Genomic DNA, 8,487 nt, shown 5'->3' with positions numbered 1-8,487 from the left:
ATATGGAAGCTAAGTTACTATGTGAAAGTTGTTTTGTTGCTGGAGAGAATGGTTAGATCTGTTTTTTTTTATACTCCCTACACATCTGGAATGGTGTGTGATCAGTCTGAAAGGGTTCAGTAGGGCTGAAATCAGAGAGCAATAATGGTGTGGGACCAGCTGTGATTTCCTTGAGTGAGAACAAGTTTTTTCTTGTGTCCAGAAGTGTAGCTGAAGTGGAAACTTGATCAAAAGTGTAGCTGAACTGCAACCTATTTTTGACTGTACTGTGGGTCTGAACTGAATTAAAAAACTTGTTCTCTAGCTGGTTTGTGACTGATCAGATTTAGCTTTTATGGCTTTAAAAGATTTTGGTATTTCTGGTGTTACCTCTAGTCAGAGTGGGATGAGTGGAGGTTTTGACATGAGTTTTCCCATGGCTGTGATTCCCTTTGATGGCCTTAATTACCTAGAATGGATAAGGGGAATCAAACTTTACATAACTGCAAGGGGAAAGGCAGGACAGAATTAGAAAACCCCAGTCTAGTGGTGTGGAACATAATAGGTGGGACCAGGAAAACAACATGGTGATGTCATGGCTGTTATTGTCTATGCTACCACAAGTGAAAAAGACCTTCATGTGGTCAGAAACAACTCATGAGATATGGGAGCAAGCACAATCTACATACTCCGAACAACAAAATTATGCTAAAATATATCAGTTGCAGGTTGCCTCCTCAACTTGTAAACAGGGGGAGAGGAGTCTCTCCGCCTACTATTCAGACCTGACTTCTGTTTGGAACTCGATCACTATCAAAATATAGACTGGAAGTGTGATGCAGATGCCAAAGCATACAAGTCTTTGGTTTCACAGCAAAGAGTGTTTGCCTTTCTCCTAGGGCTAAATCTTATATATGAATCTATCGAGGTTCAGATATTGGGGAGTAAAGACCTCCCATCCGTACAAGAAGTATATGCTCTACTACAGTCAGAAGAGAGCAGACAGAATGTGATGAATAATCCTAAGGGGGAGCATATGGCTTTAGCAGGTAAAGGGAGTGTTGCTACGGGTGGTGGAAAGTCCTTCACGAAGAGTGACTTCAAGAAGAAAGGCAATGACAAAGATTAGTTATGGTGTACACATTGTTAAAAGTTTAGGCATACTCGGGAGACATGTTGGGAACTTCATGGGAAGCCATAGTGGGCTCAGAAAATGAGTAAAATGCCGGATCAGAATAAGAAGCCAGGACAGGAAGGTCAGAGAAAGTTTAATGCAGCAAATTTAGCCTCTCAAGAGCCTCAATCATCTACCACCACTAGGAGTTCTTCCGGGACTGATCCGAGGGAAGATATCATTAATTCTTTCCTTGACCATTTAGAGTTGTATGGGAGGGCAATCCACCAGATGGATTCTGCTTCTCCACCCTCGACTTCCTTTGCGTCCACATCAAGTAACGATAATTTTGCCACAACTTTCCATGTGCCCTCTCATCCCTCAAACTCCCCTTGGATAATAAACTCTGGAGCCTCAAACCATATGACAGGTAAGTCCAATTGTTTTCAATCTTGTCATTTATTATCTGGTCGGAACAAGGTGAAACTTGTTGATGGTTCTTTCTCCATTGTAGCTGGTCAAGGAACTATCTCCCTTCCTCTTGGACTCACCTTCTCTGATGTTCTACATGTTCCTAAACTGCCCATAAATTTGTTCTCTATTAGTAGTATAACAAATTTGTTGAATTGCTCAGTAACATTTTTTCCTTCCTCTTGTATGATACAGGATTTGGCCTTGGGGAAGATGATTGGTAGAGGTTGTATGGTAGATGGTCTTTACATTTTAGAGAATAAAGCTTGCCTTGCGGTTATTGAGTCTAAGTGTCTGTCTAATAAGAGTCAAGTCCTTTTATGGCACAGTTGTTTGGGTCATTTATCTTTTGAGTCAATGAAAGTTTTGTTATCGTATTTATTTAAATCAGTTTCAGTATCGGATTTCACATGTCAAACTTGTCCGTTAAGCAAACATTGTAGAAATCACTTTACTTCAAGAAATAATAAATCTAATTTTCTTTTCCATATTGTGTATTTTGATGTCTGGGGCCTTGTTACTTTAGCAACTGAGTATGGCTATAGATATTTCATTACACTTATTGATGATTACTCCCGATATACATGAGTGTATCCAATGCAATCCAGAGATGAAGTACTAAAAATCATTAGAATTTCCAATGCTTGATATTCACTCGGTTTCAAATGGAAATCCAAATTTTCTAATTAGACAATGCCAAAGAATATTTCCATAGTAATCTCACGAAGTTCTTTGCCTCGTGCAGATCCATACACCGTAGCTCTTGTGCTAGAACCCCCCCCCCCCCCAGCAAAATGGTGTTGCTGAAAGAAAGAACCGTCATATCCTTGAAGTTGCTCGTAGGTTACTTATACACATGAATGCTTCTAAACATTTCTGGTTGGATGTTGTGTTGTGTGCTGCCTATCTCATCAACCGTATGCCATCTCGCTTGTTTGGGTACAAGGCCCCCCATCAGCTTCTTTTTCCCATGGCTCCAATCTTTTCTATTCTTATTCGTGTGTTTGGTTGTCATTGTTTTATCCATGACATTTCTCCTACTCGTAGAAAACTTGATCCTCATACCATTCCTTGTGTCTTCTTGGGTTATCCTTCTTCCTAAAAAGGCTATCGATGCTTTGACCCCATTTCTAAGAAGTACTATGTCTCTATGGATGTGTCTTTGAAAGTGAGCATTTTTTCCCGGCTTCTCCTTAGAGGGAGAGTAAGGTGGAGGAGAAATCAATTCAGATTCAGGTTCTTCCTCCTTTGCCTGACCCTCATCCATTCCATGTTTTTTGTCATCACAAGGGCCAGCTAAATTCGAGAGCTGTGGAGCAACTTGAAACCATACCGTTAACATCATCAAATTCACTGGGGATAGATCATATCCAACCAGGTACTATCATCCCTATTGATGTTCCTGATCCTCTTGCCATAGAAATTCCATCTGGTGATGACCTTGACATTCCTATTGTAAAAAGGAAGTTAGGTCTTGTACCACCAAGTATCCTATTACCCATTTTGTTACCTATGAGAACATCTCACTCTCCTTTCGTGCTTTTATTTCTTCTATTGACAGTGTCCCTATCCCAAAAAATGTGGCAGAAGCTCTCTTAGTACCTGAATGGATAGATGTAATGAAAGAAGAATAAATGCCCTACATAAAAATAGTACATGGGAATTAGTGGATCTTCGTAAGGGTAAGGAACCGATAGGGTGAAAGTGGGTGTTCATAGTGAAACACAAAGCTGATGGTATGATAGAAAGGTACAAGGCTAGGTTGGTGGCAAAAGGGTTTACCCAAGTATATGGTGTAGATTATGTAGAGACCTTTACCCCAATAGCCAAGGTGAACTCCATTAGAGTCATTTTCTCCCTTGCGGCAAATCTTGATTGGGATATTCATCAGCTAGTCATTAAAAATTCATTTTTGAATGGAGACCTTGAGGAAGAGGTATACATGGTTCAACCTCTTGGCTTTAGTGCTCTAGGCAAAGAGTAGAAAGTGTGCAGACTAAGGAAGTCTTTGTATGGTTTGAAGCAAACATCGAGAGCCTGGTTCAGCAAGTTTCATCTAGCTATACAATAGATTGGCTACAAACAATGTCAAACTGACCATACTCTATTTGTGAAAAGAGGGGAAGGAAAGTTTGCAGCCTTGATAGTGTATGTTGACGACATAGTGATCACAGGTGACTGGAAGGTTGAAATTCAAAGACTAAAAGATTTCTTAGCCACTAAATTTGAGGTGAAGGATCTAGGTCCCCTTCGATATTTCCTTGGAATTGAAGTAGGCCGCTCTCAAAAGGCGATCTTCATTTCTTAAAGGAAATAAATCCTATATCTATTATAGGATACATGAAAACTAGGGTTAAGCCAGCTAACTCTCCCATTGATCCAAATCACAGACTGGGTGACTGTTGTGGTGAAGTTTTCAAAGATGTAAAACAATTCCAGAGACTTGTGGGAAGGCTCCTGTATTTATCCATGACCAGGTCAGGCATTGCTTATGCAGTAAGTGTTCTTAGTTAGTTCATGTATGTTCCTAAGACCACACACTTAGAGGCAACAGAAAGAATACTTATATACCTAAAGAGGTTTCCTGGAGCTGGTTTGTTATACCAAAAGAATGGTCATTTGAAGATTGAAGTATATATAGATGTTGATTGGCTGGATCAGTTGATGATAGAAAGCCTACTAGTGGGTATTGTTTCTTTGTGGGAGGAAACCTAGTCACATGGAGAAGCAAGAAACAAAATGTGGTGGCTAGGTCTAGTGCAGAAGCTGAATATAGAGCAATGTTCCATGGGGTGGCTGAAGACATGTCAATAAAGAATCTGTTGAGTGAACTGGGTTTTCCTGTTGATGGTCCTATGTCCTTGTATTGTGATAACAGACATTAATATTGCAGCCAAACCAGTTCTTCATGATAGAACTAAGCATATAGAGGTTGACAAACACTTCATTAGGGGGAAAATTGTTAATGGAGAACTATGCACCTCATATGTGAGTTCCAAAGAATAACTAGTACATATATTTACAAAAGGCTTACATCACTCACAGCATGATGATTTATGTGACAAGTTGGTCATTATTGATATCTACGTCCCAACTTGAGGGGGAGTGTTGAAATAACTTAGTTTTATTTTAAGTTTAATGCCGCAAGGGCACCTTTGTAATTTTCTCCTTTATTTTTTTTATCTATGGTCGCCCTAGTATATATACCAAAATAAACTAGTGCCGCCAGTTGAATTTTGCCTCTTTTAATTTTGTCTCTCTTCTCTCTTTTCTCTCTTCTCCCTTCTCCTTCTTTTCTTTTCTCTGTTCTGGAATCACACCATCTTAGCACCAAGAAAACAGTTTGCAAACATAAGAGGGGGAAGCCAGATCTCCAAAGCCCTTAGGTTGACGAACATAGATTTCCTATAACACATAGCCATTTAGGAAAGCATTATCAAAGTCCAATTGCCGAAGTGGCCAACCAAGAGAAATTGTGAGAGTAAGAATAGTGTGAATGGTGACTAGTTTAACCACCAGACTAAAGGTGTAAATGAAATCAATGCCTGAAACCTGGTTGAACCCTTGTTCAATGAGACAAACTTTGTAACAATCAACAGAGCCGTCAACCCGTCATTTTACTTTGTAAACCCATTTGGTGCCGATGACATTCAAGTGTGATTAGTATGGGACGAGCGTCCAAGTATTGTTATCTACAAGAGCGTTGAATTCATGGGACATAGCTTCACGCCAGGCAAGATCCTTATATGCCTTAGAGAAGTAGGAAGGTTCAATATCTGTCAAAGCGGCTAAGAGAGCTCTAGGAACTGGGTATCGACATACACCATTGGATCGTAATGGATCCAGCGGATCAGCTGGTTGTGTTACCTACGTAGATGGAGACACATGAATAGTCACACTGGTATGATTCGGTGGAGCAGCCGGAGGAGAAGATATTCCAAAGAATGAGCTCTAATCGAACACCACATGATGTGCAATGTATAATCAACTAGAGGAAGGATGTAAGCATTTATATCCTTAGTGGGAGTCACTGTAGTTGACGAATATGCACCGAAGAGACATGTAAAGGGAAGTAGATTATATTCAGGTGTCTTACCAAATAGGGTGGTAAAGGGGGAAGCACCTTGTAACAGTGATGTAGGAAGTCGATTAATCAAGTAGACAATAGAGGAGGTAGCATTGTCCCAAAAGGAATAAGGGAGATTTGAGGGAGCCAGTAGAAACAGGGTAGACTCGATGATGTGTTTATGTTTCTGTTCAGCAGCATCGTTCTGTTCATGAGTGTGAGGGCAAGCAAGTTGGTGGGTGATGCCATGAGCAACCAAAAAGGTTGAAACACATTGATATTCTCCTCCCCAATCAGATTGCAGGCATTTAATTTTTCTTTCAAACAAAACCTCTACTTGACTCTTAAGTTAAAGAAAGATCTCATAAACATCCAATTTATTTCACATACAAACAAAGTACTATTCATTTCAGCCTAGAGATTAACCTCATGAACCTAAGAATTCATAAGAGAAGTGAGGTTTCAGCATGATCATTACTCCTACAACAATGCTTTGAACATGTTTCAACATAGAAACTACATTTCAGCATTGACATAAACCTAAAGACCATTATTTCTATCATTCAATGACTTCAAACTCAATACAAACAATATATTTTAGCTTGCTACTTGATCCTACACACAATCAAATTGTTGTCCTAACATTCCCAGCTTTCAAGAACCTTGAAACAAAATCTAATCTTTGCTGAATTTTCATCACCTAAACATGCAATAGTTCTCTTAGTATGTCCACAACCCATGGGAATCAAATGACGTAGAGAACAAAGGCACTTACCTCTCCTTCTTATGTTAAGCATCATCCTAAAGGCATCCGTCAATGAAGGAGCATAAAAAAAGTAAAGTGTAGCAAGGAGAAACAAAAAAAAAAAGAAAAAGAAATAATAGCATGCTAAAATCTCCTAATGGATATAATATTGTTCAAGCATGTACAAGTTCAAATCAGCATGTTTAATGGCAAGATAATATCAACACATGCCCAATGCTTTAGTTCTCAACAAACGTAAGAAACTAAGAAATGGAAAATAAAAAAGGAAATTCAATTCAGCCACTTGATTACAGCATTTGTAAAATGACAAAAGAGATCCTATGTAAGGCACCTCCATAATCAAAGCAAACAAGTTTTAAGAAACCACTAATATAACCATCTACACCAATTGAACTAGGACCTAAACAATCAATTATACACATCATTTTATATCTGAAAATGCACATTAAAGAGAGGGAAAACAAGTCAAAAACAACCAAAAACAATTTGTAAAAGAAAAGAGAACAAAACAATATCTGAATTGGGATTTAAACAAGCCTTAACATGGTTCATTTCAGATCTGAAAACATGTATTAAAGTGAAGAAAAACAAGACAAAAAAAAAAAAAAAAACAACCAACAAACAAGACTAGAACATAAGGAAGGGCTGAAGGACTATAAAGTTCATGGAAAACAATTGCTTCAAAGAAAAATGTCAACTATGGCTTAATGGAGATGTTTTCAGGGAGTGGGTACTGAATTTCCCAAACCCCTCTCCTCTCTCTCCCTTAAGTACCATGGCTCAAAAAACTAAAGAATCCTTCCATGAACCTTAAATTTCTTCAACCTTACCACAACAATAAGCAAGCAATGACCTAAAAATCAGATAAGATTAATAAAAATCAAGAAAAAACAATAACAAGATGAGCTGAGAGGGATACCTCTCAAGTGTAGCATTGACAGACAAATTCCAGCAGCTAAGACAGACTCTGAAATGCATGTTGAGGGTGATCCTCATTGGTAGTTCGGCTCTAAATGTTCTTGGATGGTAGAAAATAGATATTTTGGTGTTTCTTAGACTTAGCTATGAATTAGGGACGAGATTAGGAAAGATGGAGGAATTAGACCACAAAAATTAATGTAATGGGGTATTTTGGGTCTCTGGTGAAGTCTAATTAGTCAAATAAATCTGGGATGATGGAGATCCATGGCACGATGTGCTTTAATTAATGAGATTTACCAAAATAGAATCTTAGCTTGATGGTGGGTTAAATGAGGGAATCTTGAGGTGAAATTTGGTGAGTAATCATTATTAATCATCTCGGATTTGATGAAAAAGATGGATCTTGGATCAGAGATTTGGATTGGAAGATTTAGTTAAAATTAAGGTTTCAACTTGGAATATTGCTAGTTTCGTAAGGAAATGAGGGAATTTACAGTTAAAATTGAATGGGTGAGTTAATTTAAGGTTTTGAAAAGACATAAGGCAAAGGAGCTGAGCAAAAATTGGGTGCTAACACTTGCCTCACCACACGAAGGGCAGGATGACCCAATAATTGATGCCAACCATTTATAGTAGTGTGTTCACTAACAAAAGTAGCTGGAAAAGTGTTCTTGATGTTGACACTACTCGAGAAGAAGTAAAGCCCGTCTCTACTAGGTCCTCACAGTGTTGTTCTCACTGTATGATTCTTCAAAACAATGTAATCATGATGGAATTCAAAATATATATCACTATCGTAAGTAAACTTGCTAGCAGATAACAAATTTTTGGAAATAGTAGGAATATGCATTAAATCATTCAATTGAAACAAATGAGAATTGTAAGAGATAGTAGAAGAACCGATGTGGGCAATTGGCAGACCTTTCTGTTGCCTACATTCACCTGATCCGAACCACCATATTTGTATTGACTTCGTAGATTGTTAGCATCTAGCGTCATGTAATGTGTGACACCAAAGTCCAGGTACCATGTAGGATCAAAGTTTGAAGATAACCCTCCATGATAAGTAGTGGGTGTAAATTCTTCAGTTTGTACATTGTTAAAGTTGAGATCATACTATCATCAATATTTTAGTGCTCTATGCCTAGGGGTGTTGCAAACTTGACAAAT

This window comes from Nelumbo nucifera, chromosome 6 (assembly GCF_055504915.1).
Source record: "Nelumbo nucifera cultivar China Antique chromosome 6, China Antique-T2T, whole genome shotgun sequence".
NCBI classification, from domain to species: domain Eukaryota; kingdom Viridiplantae; phylum Streptophyta; class Magnoliopsida; order Proteales; family Nelumbonaceae; genus Nelumbo; species Nelumbo nucifera.
The sequence above is the reverse complement of the archived record's forward strand: the minus strand, read 5'-3'. Positions refer to the sequence as shown.